Source organism: Pelophylax lessonae (genome assembly GCF_965119305.1).
Source record: "Pelophylax lessonae genome assembly, chromosome: 8".
Lineage (NCBI taxonomy): Eukaryota > Metazoa > Chordata > Amphibia > Anura > Ranidae > Pelophylax > Pelophylax lessonae.
The window spans coordinates 121,574,863-121,589,967 of NC_138775.1; the positions used below are offsets into that span (position 1 = coordinate 121,574,863).

General features: G+C 49.0%; 1 protein-coding gene across 1 annotated transcript in view; it reads left to right on the forward strand.

Annotated features, from left to right (window-relative positions):
* Window positions 1-15,105, forward strand: part of NOL8 (nucleolar protein 8) — a 559,501-nt gene that overhangs the window by 304,028 nt on the left and 240,368 nt on the right. The gene's annotated exons all lie outside the window — the stretch shown is intronic.

Below are 15,105 nucleotides of genomic sequence, written 5' to 3' on the forward strand. Positions count from 1 at the left end.
TGTCTCGTGTCTTGGAGTTTCTCCAAAGGGGTGTAGATCAGCGTTTGGCCTTGGGTACCATCAAAGGCCAGATATCGGCCCTGGCGATTTTCTTTCAATGCCCGTTGGCCACAAATTCCTTTGTTCAAACTAGTGATCGATGTCGGTTTTTCGTTACCGATACCGATATTTCGCTGATCGCATATTGGTATTGGCCGATATTTTCACACATGTAAAATTTTGCCAAAAAAACACAAATTTTGACACAAATCTCTTAATAAACATGTTAAACATTTTTAACATTAAGTGCTCGTTCTTCACACCTTAACTGCGTAAAAACTGATAGGAAAACTTCAATTGCAGGGACATTTGCTTTGCATTTCACATCATCTGATTTTGCATTAATGCATAATAAAGTGCTGCAGTAGTGGACTCACTGCAATATGTTTTAATGCAAAACTGCTGGAAAAAAAGCTAGGCAACAACAGCTACATCATAAATACACATACAGTGGATTGGACTGGAGTCAGCGGAGGACTACCTCTGCAGTAAGGCACTCACTGCAACTACTGCAGTCAGTGCAATACTGCTAGAAAAAAAGCAAGGCAACAGCTACACATGTCACAGTGGATTGGACTGGAGTCAATGGAGGACTACCTCTGCAGTATGGCACTCACTGCAACCAGTGCAGTCAGTGCAATACTGCTAAAAAAAAGCAAGGCAACAGCTACAAAGTGGATTGGACTGTAGTCAGTGACTACCGCTGGAGTAGGGCACTCACTGCAATAATTTTAAATCACTACTGCAGTAGTGATTTAAAATTTTTGCAGCAGTGAGTGGCGTTATACTGCAGCAGTAATCCACTGGCACTGACTCCAATCCACTGTCTACTATGTCTATTTTTTTTTCTAGCCGTTATGCACTGACTGCAGCGCAAAACTGCAAGAAAAAAAAGACACAAGCTAGACAGCAATCCTATAGGGGAAGCCATTTTCCCTGGGTCATGCAGCCTATAAGTTCAGCCTACTTTAGCAGCACTTCCTTTTCCTCTGAAGCAGGACACTCGGTGGCAACACTCTGCGGGGCTCTGTAAGTTATTGCTCTCAATATCTTTCTGTATTGTCATTTCTGGCTCAGTTTTGTTCTCTCCTGTTGGGGGGTCTTTGTCACTGTAGCTGAAGCGGTGGGCTGCGCACTCCGCGGCGCTCTTAAAGGGACAGTACTATCTTATTGCACTGTTGTTTTTTGTCACATTGAGCAATGGATTCTCAGGACAGCAAATTCCCCCAGCTCTGGTGGGGGTCCTCAGTTCTCCTGTGGCCCCTCTGAGACCTGATTTGGCCGCTGTAGTGGCGACCTTGGTGTCAAACATGGAAATGCTGATGGCTGAACGTGCTGCTAGAAAGAGGCCCAGATTGTCTCTCTCCTCTGATTCAGATGGTGATATGGCTGCTGCTGCTGCGAGCGTGCCCTTTTCAGGGTCTCGCTCATCCTTGGACCTGCTGGGGTCTGAGGGGGAGGCAGAGATGGGAGGGGTTGATACCTCTTCCCCGGGGTCGCCTGAAGAGCGAGCGACCATGGATGAATTCATTGTTTCTGTTAAGGAAACGCTGCATTTGGAGGACGAGCCCTGTCCTCCGGGCGTTGTGTCCTCATTTGGGACGCACAGGACCCGCAAGTCGGCGCAGGTTTTTCCCTGCCCACCGGAGTTTCATTACACTGTTAATGAAATGTGGCGCACGTTAAAACGTCCATTCCTGGTACCTAGTCGGTTCAGATTGCTTTATCCTTTTGCACAGGCTACGGAATCACGATGGTGTGTGCCTCCACAGGTAGATCACACTGTGGCCGTGTTAAACAAGGCTACCTTGGTTCCTTCTGAGGATACCCCGGTTTTCCGGGATCCCACGGACCGACGGTTGGAGTCTCTAGCCCGCCATTCCTATACGGTGGCGGGCTCGTTGCTCAGACCCGTTTTCGCGTCCGTTTTGGTGGCTCAGGCGGTGGCTGATCGGACTAAGGTGCTTAGGAGCAACCTCGTGTCTGATGATGTTCCGCCTGCCCCGCTGGAAATGGTGGATCAAATCCATCAGGGAATCGTGTATCTGTGTGATGCGGCCTTGAATGAGGCCCATTTAGTAGCACGCCTCTCTAGTGTCTCGGTACTTAACCGGCGACTGATATGGCTGAAGAGCTGGTCGGCTGACCAGTCCTCGCGGAAAACAGTTGCTGATTTTCCCTATGCTGGCTCTCGCCTTTTTGGCGAGGCGTTGGATACCCTGGTAAAAGGCGTCACGGGGGGCAAGAGCACCATGCTGCCCCAGAACCCGAAGAACAAGTCCTTTCGGGGCAAGCGGGGTTCTGCGCCTAGATCCACTCAGGGGTCCTTTCGTGCCTTTCGGAACCAATCCAAGGGCAAGCCCTTCAAGGCCCAGGGCAGTCAGAAGAAGCCATGGGCGAGTAAGCAGAAGTCCAGCAATGCCGGCTCGGCGGGTCAATCCGCCTCTGCCTGAAGGGGCGCCCTCACCCATTTCAGGGGTGGGGGGACGTTTGCGCAGTTTCCTCCAACCTTGGCTGCTCCGGATATCGGACAGGTGGGTTCTGGAAATCGTTCATTCGGGATGCAAGATCGAATTCCTTTCCCGGCCGGCGGACAGATTCTTTCTGTCAAATCTTCATGCCACCGGGGCGTCTGCAGGACCTGCATCAAGCGGTGCAGGACCTTCTTGCTCAGGGGGTGATTGTCCCGGTTCCTCATTGGGACAGGTTTCGGGGGTTTTATTCAAATCTGTTCACTGTGCCCAGAAAGGAGGGCAAAGTGCATCCTATTCTGGACCTAAAAGCGCTGAACCGCTTCGTGCGTGTTCGGAAGTTCCGTATGGAGCCTCTCCGTTCGGTGGTGGCCTCCTTGAGTCCAGGAGAATTCCTGGCCTCGATCGATCTGAAAGATGCGTACCTGCACATCCCCATTTTCGAGGGTCATCAGCGGTACCTTCGTTTTGCTATCGCAGAGGACCACTACCAGTTTGTGGCGTTACCTTTCGGTCTCGCTTCGGCACCAAGAGTGTGTACCAAAGGCGCCGGTTCTGGGCCTGTTGAGGGCTCAGGGCATTGCGGTCTTGGGTTACCTGGACGATCTACTTCTGAGATCACGTGCCAGCCAGGTCCTAGTGCGCAATCTGTCCACCACAGTACAGATGCTCCAGGAGTTCGGATGGACCATCAACGTTCAGAAATCGACGTTGTCTCCATCGCTTTGTCTTCCCTACCTGGGAATGATTCTGGACTCTGCTCAGGCAAAGGTGTTCTTGCCGGAGGACAAGCTCTGGACTTTGCGGGACGAGATCAGGTCCCTCAGGGACAACCCGTCCTCGTCACTCAGGGCCTGTATGCGGGGCCTGGGGTTGATGGTTTCGGCCTTCGAGGCGATACCCTTTGCTCAGTTTCACACGCGGGCTCTCCAAGCGGAGAACCTGGACAGGTGGGACAGACTGCCTCAGTCCCTGGATCTGTGTGTCTCCTTGAGTCGTCAGATCAGATTGGCTCTTCTGTGGTGGCTCCAGTCCCAGTCGGTGGCAGAAGGCATGTCCTTCCATCCGTTGGTGTGGACGGTGATTACCACGGATGCCAGCCTGTCAGGCTGGGGTGGAGTCCTGGGCAACCTGTCTGCCCGGGGCACTTGGTCGGAGGACCGACATTCTGTCTTGGGCCGAGACTCATGTCCCGGCGAACTCGGCAGTTCACATTCCGGGTGTGGAGAATTGGCAGGCCGACTATCTGAGCCGCCAGACCCTGGACCAGGGGGAATGGTCCCTGCACCCGGAGGTCTTCCAAATGTTGTGTGCGAGGTGGGGATCCCCGGGCGTGGATCTGTTCGCATCCCGGCTAAATCGAAAGGTGGAAAGGTTTCGTGGCAAGAGTGCGCGATCCGCTGGCGGACGCCTCAGATGCGTTGGTAGCCCCTTGGCATCAGTATCATCTGATGTATGCCTTTCCCCCGATTCAGTTGCTATCCAGGTTCCTCCGCAGGTTAACATCGAAACCGCACCTGGTGATTCTGGTGGCTCCGGACTGGCCACGCCGGTCCTGGTACGCCGACGTTGTTCACCTGGCAGTGGCGCCTCCGTGGCCTCTGCGGGAAGATCTCCTGTCTCAGGGTCCGATCTTCCATCCTGCTGTACAGTCGCTGGCTTTAATGGCCTGGCTGTTGAGACCCAGGTCCTGAAGGACAGGGGTCTCTCCTCTGAGGTCATCCCTACCCTTGTCAAGGCTAGGAAAACCTCCTCTGGTAAAATCTATTACCGTACCTGGAAGGCTTACTTCGCCTGGTGTGAGTCCAAGGGGTTCTCCCCTCGCTCATACTCGGTGTCGAGAGTGTTGGCCTTCCTCCAGTCTGGTGTGGACCAGCGCCTGGCGCTGGCCACGATCAAGGGCCAGGTGTCCGCACTGGCTATTCTTTTCCAACGCCCTGTGGCGTCTCATTCCCTGGTTCGCACCTTCATTCAAAGTGTGCGACATTTGGCTCCTGCCAGGAAGGAGCCCTTACCTCCATGGGACTTGAAACGTGCTCCCTTTGAAAACATTCGGGAAATATCGTGGCCTCTGCTGTCTAAGAAGGTTGCCTTTTTGGTGGCGATCACTTCGGCTCGCAGGGTGTCAGAACTGGCAGCGTTATCTTGCCGTTTTCCGTACTTGGTGATTCACCGGGATAAGGTGGTGTGGCGTCCGCATCCCTCCTTTCTTCCTAAGGTGGTCTCTGAGTTCCACATTAATGAGGACATTGTCCTACCTTCGCTTTGTACGAAGCCTAAGCATCCTAAGGAGGTTGCTCTGCACTCCTTGGATGTTGTCAGGGCGATCAGGGTTTACCTGTCGTCTACGGAATCTTTTCGGAAGACGGATTCCCTCTTTGTCCTTCCTGAGGGACCTCGGAAGGGCATGGCTGCATCCGCAGCGACTATTGCCAAATGGATCAGACAGACCATTGAACAGGCTTATGCTTTGAAGGAACGGGTTCCTCCCTTCCCCGTTAGGGCGCACTCTACCAGATCTGTGAGTGCGTCCTGGGCCTATTGGCATCGGGCCTCTGTGGCCCAGGTGTGCAAGGCTGCGACTTGGTCGTCGGTGCACACTTTTTCCAAATTCTACAAGGTAGATGTTCTGGCATCAGCTGATGCCTCCTTTGGCCGCAAGGTTCTCAGTGCGGCAGTGCCATGAAGGACCCTTGTTTTTTTATGGGTCCCTGGCTGTTGGTATTTGCTTTCCTGGGCTGTTGCTCCTGTTGAGCATTGTTTTCTGTTGCCCAGAGGTTCTCTTACTGTGCATGTAAGGTTCCTTTCTCTGATGTGGGTACTGCGTTGACTTTTCTACGGTTACGTCTCCCACCCCTCATGTCTATACTGCTTTGGGACATCCCAACAGTGATGACTTAGAGGAGGCGGCGACTGTCGGAGGACGTAAGAGAAAACTGAATTTTTGTAAAATCTTACCTGTAAAATTCCTTTCTCTGAGTCCTCCGACAGTCGCCGCCCCGCCCCTCTTTTGGGGTTCTTGTTACCTACTGCTATGCTACCAAACTGAGTTGGGAGTGGTCACTGCAAGGGGGTATTGACCAGATGGGACAGCCCCCATGGGTGTGTATATGCAAATGCCTTTGTTCTTTTGACTAAGTCTTTATGCCTAGCTACTCCTGCGGAGCGGAAGTCAATACCCAACAGTGATGACTTAGTCGGAGGACTCAGAGAAAGGAATTTTACAGTTAAGATTTTACAAAAATTCAGTTTTTAACATGTTCACCAGTTAAACGGCTTCTTTTCTTTTCTTTTCATAAACTGCTGCCACTTCACTAAAAACATGCTCACTTGGTACTGAGGAAGGAGGAGTAGAAAGTTCTCTTCTAACATGAGAAGCAAGTCTTTTGTAGCGTGCCTCATTTTCTTTCAACCACTGAAGAGGACTTCTTCTGTCAATTATTGGTTCCTTCAAATAAAGATGAAGTTTATCATCCAGGCTCATTATTGCCGATTCAGATGAATCCTCTGCATGAGGCCCCAATAAAACGCTGAACATTGCATCTATTTGACCACGATGAATTTTCTCTTCTGTCTGTTGTCTTTTGGGACATTTTTCTCCTGTATCCTGCTCTTCCACATCAGAAACCTTCTCCTCTTGTCCTTGACTTTTTCGTTTCATCAGGAGGAACCTCCTGCACCTTCTGTTGAATATCTTCTGTCAGCCATTGCTTTGCCTTGGCCAATACATCATCAGAAGAGAAAGGATGGTTCTTGTATCTAGGATCCAAAAGACATGCAAGCACAACATTTTTTTTCTCCTCATGCTTCTCAAACCTTTTGGCGTGGCTGTCCCTCATGGCCTGCCTACATGCTTTGAAGCCACGTGTGTTGGGTCCTTCATTCTGTTGAAGAAGCATCTTCAGGACTCTCACACATGGGATCACAGAGGAAACGGATGAGTCGTAATGACTCGCCTCCAGTGTCACTTCCTCAATGGGTACCAGCGTCTCTATAATGTTGGCTACTATGTCCCACTGATCTGCATTAGGGCAAGAATGTCCTCCAAGTCCATATTCACTAGAATATATAGTGAGAGCTCGCTTCTGCTCCAGCATCCTTTATAACATGTGTAGCGTTGAGTTCCATCGTGTTGGAACAGTCTGTATTAGGTTGTTTTTGGGTAGGCCAAGGTCTTCCTGAATGCACCTCAATCGCTGCTTGGCAAGAACAGAATGGTGGAAATGGCTTGCACACTTCTTCAGCATGGTAATAATGTCCAGCAAAGTTTTCTGGTTTGACAGACCATCATTTACCACCAGTTGGAGGGTGTGTGCCATGCAACTGAGGTCTGAAACTTCAGCAAGTCTCATTTCTTTAACCATGTTCGCTCCACTGTCTCGCAGCACAAGCATCACTCGGTCTTTGGTGATTCCCCATTCTTTTAGCATGCCTAGAAACTTTTCTTTAATGTACTCCCCAGTGTGGGATCCTTGCATCACTTTTGTATTCCACACCAAATGCCTTCTTGTCCATCCGCTGTCAATGAAGTGGCATGTAAGACTCATTAGTGATTCGGTTTGTCCTGACCAGCAGTCCATTGTGAATGAGTGAGTTGCCAGCATTCTCTGGACAATAAGTAAATGCAAGGAAATGGCAGATTATGTAAAAAAGGAGGATCCGTTCCATGGCGTAGAATCATGATGTTCCAAAAGTCAGGCAGAGGTCAGAGTTGCGAGTAGGTGGGCGGTATCCGGTTAGAAACACAATAAAATGCAACATTCTCCATCCATTCTTAAGAGGCCTTGTAAACAATCATGATTATTAACCATTAAGGAAGTGTGCCAGCCAAACCAGAGTAGTGGCGATGGTGTAGAAGCACAAAATCATGCCCACACTGGCCTTCCCAATAATGAGAACAGTAAGAGCCGGTTCACACTGGGGCGACTTGTCAGGCCACCTGGTCGCCTGACAAGTCGCCGTGGGTCGCCTGCCATAGATTAGCACAGGACCCGTTCTAATAGGAGCGACACAAGTCGCTCCGACTTAGAAAAAGGGTCCTGAGCTTCTTTGGGGCGACCTGGAGCGACCTGCATTGACTTCAATGATATGAAGTCCGTGGCGGCCGCTCTGAGGTCGCGGTGCAAGCTGCTCACCGCGACCTCACAGGTCGCCCCTGCAAGTCGGGTCGCTGCAATGTGAACCGGCTCTTATAATCAAAAAAACAAATTATAAGAGATGTATAAACAATCCAAAACTCTATGCATTCACTTTATGAATATGATGAATATGTATACACTAGCAGCCCATCAGGGCCTAATGAATAAAGTCCTAGGGATCAGCCAGAACCAGCAAATCCACATTACAATATCAATGCAACAGTCCTTGGTATAATACGGTGAATCCCTCTTCAGTGTTTGGTATATACAGGATGATGTGCACCTTCACCTCACCTCTGTGAGCCCCCTTGGTAGTACTCACGTACCCTCAAAAGCATGTATATGGCGCCTTTATAATGAATGCTCCAGCAAGGCTCCCAGGACCAGTCCACTCATATGACTACTGACCATGGAGTCCTTGTCATGGACCGCCAGCACTCCTCCAGATGTCTCTCCACACCAATGGCACCATGAAATCATAAGGGGGAACTCATAGTGTATACCGTATAAAATAGGCTTTATTTCATAAAATATCCATAAATTAAACTCACATTTAAGCATAAAATCACAACGTTTGTAGAATTTGCACGCTCCAACACCACTTATGTTGCTTGTAACGTCTGCGGCTCGGTACCAGCTCACGGACTTCCGGGTTCCTCCTGTTCTGTTCACAGCATCCCCTGCCCTGCCGAGTGCACGAGTCGTCTTCCTCCTCTCAACAAAAAAACAGAAATAATTAGCTATAGACCAATATAAAAGTAACCAACCGAGACAACCATTAGTAATTCAGGTGTTGAAAAAGGGAACCTAAATATAGTCTATATGATGATTATTTATAATATAAATTGTAGGCAGAAGTAGGGGACTCCAAAGAAAAAATATTAATGCTACCGATTAATAGGTATGTTGATAGTAATTAGTAAGAATCATTGGGATGAGTAGAACTACAGCCAGATACAATCTGCGGTAGCAGTGTAGAACCCACATGCCCTTGGCTGTAGGTCAGTAGTAGGGTAACATAATGCGTGCAACCAGAAAGGTGTTTCCAAAGATATTGCTATATTTCCAAAGATACTGCAAATAGGGACAACCAGGTAGATGTTCTATACACCGGGGGTCGGCAACCCGTCGACTGCAAACAGGTGATGGGTAGATTGTGAAGAAGTCCCACTGTTGCTGACCCGGTCTTTTTCCCAGAGAGGCAGCCTGCAGAGGCAGCCCCCCGCCCCTTATATATGTGCGGTTGCTGGTCAGGGGAAGCCTCCGGAATAGCTCGGGCGGATTCAGGCTCTTCTCCGAACATGCCCAAGCTCTTCCTCTAATAGTTGTGCTTAGCACCACCAGGTCTCCTCCCCGATCCAAGGGACTTGAAGGTGATACCATATGGGAAGGTGAGAGGATTTCCAGCAGGAATCAGTGCCAGTGCACCTTCCCTGCACCACTCTGCATTAAAAAAAAACTTCTGTTCCCTCCTGATGCCCATGCCCGCATGACACCACATGCCTCCTCATGCCCCAGCACCATGCCCTCTTGACACCACAGCCCTCATTGTGCCCAATCACCATGCCCTCCTGACACCACAGTACTATTCACTTCTGACCCACCAATACCATACCCTTCTGACACCCGATCCCTCATGACCCTCCAGTACCATTCCCTTCTGACCCCCCCCCCAGTACTATGCTCTCCTGTTCCCCCTGTACTGTAGCCTCCCAGTACCATACTCTCCCGACCCTCCCCCACAATCTGCCCCCCTCCCCCGCACTCTGCCCTCCTGACTTCCCTGTACCGTATTATCCTGACCCCTGCACCGTACTATCCTGAACCCTGCCATACATACTAATGACCTCTATACACAGTCCTATATGCTGCTGACACCTGTAAACTGCCCAATATGCTACTGACCTCTGTACACTGCCCTATATGCTACTGACCTCTGTACACTGCCCTATATGCTACTGACCTCTGTACACTGCCCTATGTGCTACTGACCTCTGTACACTGCCCTATGTGCTACTGACCTCTGTACACTGCCCTATGTGCTACTGACCTCTGTACACGGCCCTATGTGCTACTGACCTCTGTACACGGCCCTATGTGCTACTGACCTCTGTACACGGCCCTATGTGCTACTGACCTCTGTACACGGCCCTATGTGCTACTGACCTCCTGTACACTGCCCTATGTGCTACTGACCTCTGTACACTGCCCTATGTGCTACTGACCTCTGTACACTGCCCTATGTGCTACTGACCTCTGTACACTGCCCTATGTGCTACTGACCTCTGTACACTGCCCTATGTGCTACTGACCTCTGTACACTGCCCTATGTGCTACTGACCTCTGTACACTGCCCTATGTGCTACTGACCTCTGTACACTGCCCTATGTGCTACTGACCGCTGTACACTGCCCAACGTGCTACTGACCGCTGTACACTGCCCAACATGCTACTGACCGCTGTACACAGCCATACATCCTACTGACCTGTTCACTTCCCTACAAAAAAAAGATGTTCTGCTTTCAAGATGAGAAAATAAAAAAAATAAAAAAAAAAGTGGGTCAGCTCCTATCAGAACAGAACAAGGCACTTTACAGAGAGCTCTCAACCTGTCTACAGTAGCTGCAGTCCTGGAGAGGCATAAGTGTCCTGAAGCAGGGACTGCCTAAAAGAAAATAAGTCACATGGACACAAAAAATTAGAAGCCACTGACATCTGTACACTGTCCTATATGCTACTGACCCATGTACACTGCCCTACAAACCTACTGACCTCTGTACACTGCCCTACATCCTACTGACTTCTGTATGCTGCCCTACATACCACTTGCACTGGTCAGAAATCAGAGCAGATAGCCAGGCCTGAAACTAGTCAAGAAAAATCAGCCTGCAGTACCAGATGTTCTGCTTTCATGATGAGCAAATAAAAAAAAGAGAGAAAAAGGTGGTTCAGAACAGTACAAGGCAGTTCTCAGAGCTCTCAACCTGTCATCTATAGCAGCTGCAGCCTGAAGAGGCATAAGTGTCCTGAAGCAGGGACTGCCTAAAAATAAAAAAAAATAAAGTCCTATGCTCTCCTGACACTCCAGATCTCCTGATCCCCCTGTACTGTGCCCTCGTAATCTCCTAGTACCATACTGTCCCAACCCTCCAGGCACCGTGCCCTCCTGCCCCTACCCCGGCACTGTGCCCTCCTGACTTCCCTGTATCCTACCATCCTGACCCCTGCCATACATACTAATGACCTCTATACACTGCCCTATATGCTACTGACCCCTGTACACTGCCTTACATCCTACTGACCCCTGTACACTGCCCTACAGCCTACTGACTCCTGTACACTGCCCTACATAAAAATCAGTTTGCAGTTACAGTTGTTCTGCTTTCATGATGAGCAATAAAAAAAAAAGAAAGAAAAAAGTGGGTCAGCCTCTCTCAGAACAGAACAAGGCAGTTCTCAGAGAGCTCTCAACCTGTCTACAGTAGTTCGTCTTGGAGAGGCATAGGTGTCCTGAAGCAGAGACTGCTTAAAAGAAAATGTCACATGGACAAAAAATTTTAAGTTTAAACTGCAATCTACAAGGTAACATACTGTGATGATCAGTTCCTGAAGTATACTCAGCTTGGGCCAGGGAATTTCTTCTGTTGGGCTTGGGAAGAATTCAGGCTAAAGATGACACAATTTTTCTGTGAGCGGTGTGGACAGGGAGGCGAGATTGCTGCTTTGGTGAAGAAATCCCCTCCCTTTTCGGGGGGGGGGGGGGGGGAGTCATAAGTTGACATAAGTTGCAGAAATGCCAAGCCCAGTTTGGCTTCAGGAACAGTAGAAAAGGAGTATGCTTTGCCCTCAGAAATTGGAGCTTAAAGGGAAACCACCATCTGTATCAAATACAGTGCATTTGCAGAATCTACATAATAGGCTTAAACTCTCTGCATCTGGCAGTGGTAGCTGGTGAAAGACCAGAAAATATCTGATATATGTAGCTCTAAAACTTCAAAAAGGACCAGTCTTTGGCAGCCTGTAAAGGACGTTCCCTGGTACAAAAAAACGTGCATTTGCTCTATTACATCACGTGGGGGGCCTGTCTGGGAGGCATCTAGAAAGAACCCTATGGATCCTATCAAATTTGAGCCATTCGATAGACAGTTCAGGGTCCAGCTCTTGAAATAGCACTGTCACGATAGCCTGCAAGTTAACTATCGATTCCAGGAAACCCTGCAGGTGCATGTTGGATTTGTAATCCCTATTCTTGAAGTCCAAGTTGAGAAAGGAGAGCGACTTTAATGTGGTGCAGTTTTTCAGTTTCCTCCTCCAAGGTCATCTATCACTGTTGTAATATTACAGCTCTACTCTATTAAAAGGTGTCCTCTTACCAACGTCCCAGATTTCTTTAGTAAGCTTTTAGGTGATCTGCTTGAACATCTTATTCAAGGCTCTGTTCAAGGTATTTTCAAACTGTGCCATAAGGAGAGCAATAGCTGCAGGAACAGGCTGGGAGGAAGAGATCTCATCCATCAGAGAATCGGAGGCATATTCTCTGTCTCGTGTGTCCTCTCCTGCTGAAACTGCCGCCTCCACCATCTTGCGAGCGGCTCTGTCAAGGGCCGCCCACAGTGTAGATTGTCGTGGTTTAGCCTTCATCTGCAGTGTAGGATGCACCATGACCACTTGGAAGTGGTCCAGGGGCAGTCGCAACCTCCTTGCGGCACACAGCAGGTAAGAAGCCTGGTGTTATCAATCAGTGCAGCCACTTGTGTTCTGGTCCTACGCGGAGCTACTCAGGAAGTGTCAATGCTCAGCAGCAGTGCACATGTCCCCCCCCCCCTCCCACATTGAGGAGTTACTTTAACCACTTACGGACCACTTACGGTATGTTTACTGTGGCAGGCTGGCTCGTACAGGCAAAATGGCGTAGATCTACTTTGCTCGCCTGGGGACAGCTAGCGGGCGAGGGCACGGCGCTGGCTGTGTGCTCCCGCCCCCGATCATGTGCGGGGAAGCCATTGTGGGTGTCAGGCAGCTCCAAATGCTGCCTGACACCCGCGATCGTTCCCAGGAGAGAGAGAAGGACGGTCGGCTCTTGTAAACACAGCCGGCTGTCCTCCCTGGGATGATCACAGAGCTCATGTGATCCTGCTGTATAGGATCGCATGTCTCTGTGATCATTTCACAAGCCACGCCCCCCCCCCCCCCCCCCCAGTTAGAATCACTTCCCTAGGCTCACACTTAACCCCTTGATCACCCACAGGGTTTACCCCCTTCCCTGCCAATGGCATTATTAAAGTAACAGTGCATATTTTTAGCACTGATTACTGTAGTAATGTCACTGGTACCCCCAAAAGTGTCAAAAATGTCAGGGGTCCGATTTGTCCGCTGCCATGTCGCAAAAAATTGCAGATCGCCGCCATTACTAGTGAAAAAAAATAAAAATGACATAAATGTTAAAAAAAAATTTATTTTTAAATTTTTATTTTTTTTTCTGAGAATGTCATATAGCAGAATGTGAAAAATAGTTTTTTTTTTTTTTTTCCAAAATTGTCGCTATTTTTTTGTTTATAGCGCAAAAAATAAAATTCGCACAGGTGATCAAATACCACCAAAAGAAAGCTCTATTTGTGGGGAAAAAAAGGACGTAAATTTCGTTTGGTTACAGCGTAGCACGTCCGTGCAATTGTCCGTTAAAATAACAGTGCCGAATCGCAAAATAGGGCGTGGTCATTAAGGGGGCAAATCCTTCCGGTCTTAAAGTGGTTAAGTTCTTCAGGATATATGAGACCATACCCAACAAGACAAGTGAAGCAAGAAGTGATTCAAAGCAGCTAAACGAACGCATGTTGAGAGATGGTTTTCTTACTTTGCAAGGGTTTTGGAACAACTCATTCGCATTGACCATTTTCAAAAGAGGCTACAGGATCTTTACATGAACTTCCACAATGCTGTCTTGGTTTTAAAAGCCCCATGATATCAATGTGATTATGAAAGAGAAGCGTTGGTCAGTGAGTCACTCAAAAAAAGGGCTTGGTCTCTGTCAACAATAAAATATTACAGTAGAGAGATGTCCGAGACGAGAGATACAAATAGCTGATGAGAACTAATTACACTCTTGGTTAACAGCTAAGGAGGAAGTTAAGAGTCGTGAAGGTAACACTTGATATCTTCACAGAGAAATAGATTAAAATTCTTGCTCATTTTCACAATAAGTGTGACTTGCATATTTGAGTTAATATTAGAAGTTTTCAAAAATATGGGTTTTAGATGTGTGGACAGGGGGCGCAATTTCTTCAAATATTTTTATTTATGGAAAAGGAACAACAGTCGAGAAACAATCTGTGACATGTACCATACAGACATATGTAGCAAACATATCATTGAAAGGAGAAGCAAACTAAAACAGTAGATCGATGATCAATGAAGGTCCTGGCATAATCGTAGGACCCATCCCCGGTGGCGGGGAAGGTGCAGGCACATCCAACCCGATTCACAGATAGCCAGGCACTAATACAGGCATGTGGAAAAGCTGCATTACGGAGAGAGGAAAACCGTTTCCAGCTGTCGCTCCCCAATTTTATCTAAAAGATGGGAAAGATAAGTGGGAACAGAGCCCGAGAATGGGTGACACACAGAGAAGACAAAGAAGGATGGTGAAGGGATTGGGACGGGGGGGTGGGGGGCAGAGGGGGCAACTCCCCGCATGGACAAAACCCACGGGTACTCCCGAGGTGAAGATCAACCACACATCAGAGACCTGCCCTTGTCAGAGAGCACGAAGACATTCCAGAAACCCCAAATCTTATCGTATCGTTCCCTGCGATGCTGCCTCGTGAGGGTGAGGTCCTCCATTCTGTTTATGTCCTCCATCCTGCGCATACAATCCCCTATAGTCAGTACTCTAGTCGTCTTCCAAAGCACCGGGATACAAGCCTTCGCAGCACTCAGAACATAGGGGGATAATCGATTTTTTACTTTTCGAGATCGGTGTAGAGGAGACCTGAAGTAGGAAGAACTCCGGAGTATCCGGGATTTCCCGGTCCGATAGTTCCCCCAAGAGGGCCCGGACGGCTTGCCAGAAAGGGCGTAGACGGGGACATGACCTAAAAATGTGGAGTATCGTGCCTACTTCACTCTGGCACCTCCAGCAAAGGTTCGGCGTGTCTGGGAAGATTTTGTTCAAAATAGAGGGAACCCTATACCACCGGGTAAGGATTTTATAGTTTAACTCCTGCAATTTCGCGCAGGTCAGGGTCTTCAAAGCCAGGGTGTATACTTTCAGGCGTTGCGCCGGGGTGAGATGCAGCTGAAGATCCCGCTCCCACTTGCCCAATCCAGGGAGGACATAGTCCTCCCCCGGTGAGAGCAGGAGGCCGTAGGATTTAGACAGCGTGCCCGGCAGGCTCCCGTCCCCCACGCAGTATTCCTCAAATGGAGTGAGGTCCCTGGAAAATGCAGAGGGGTCTGGT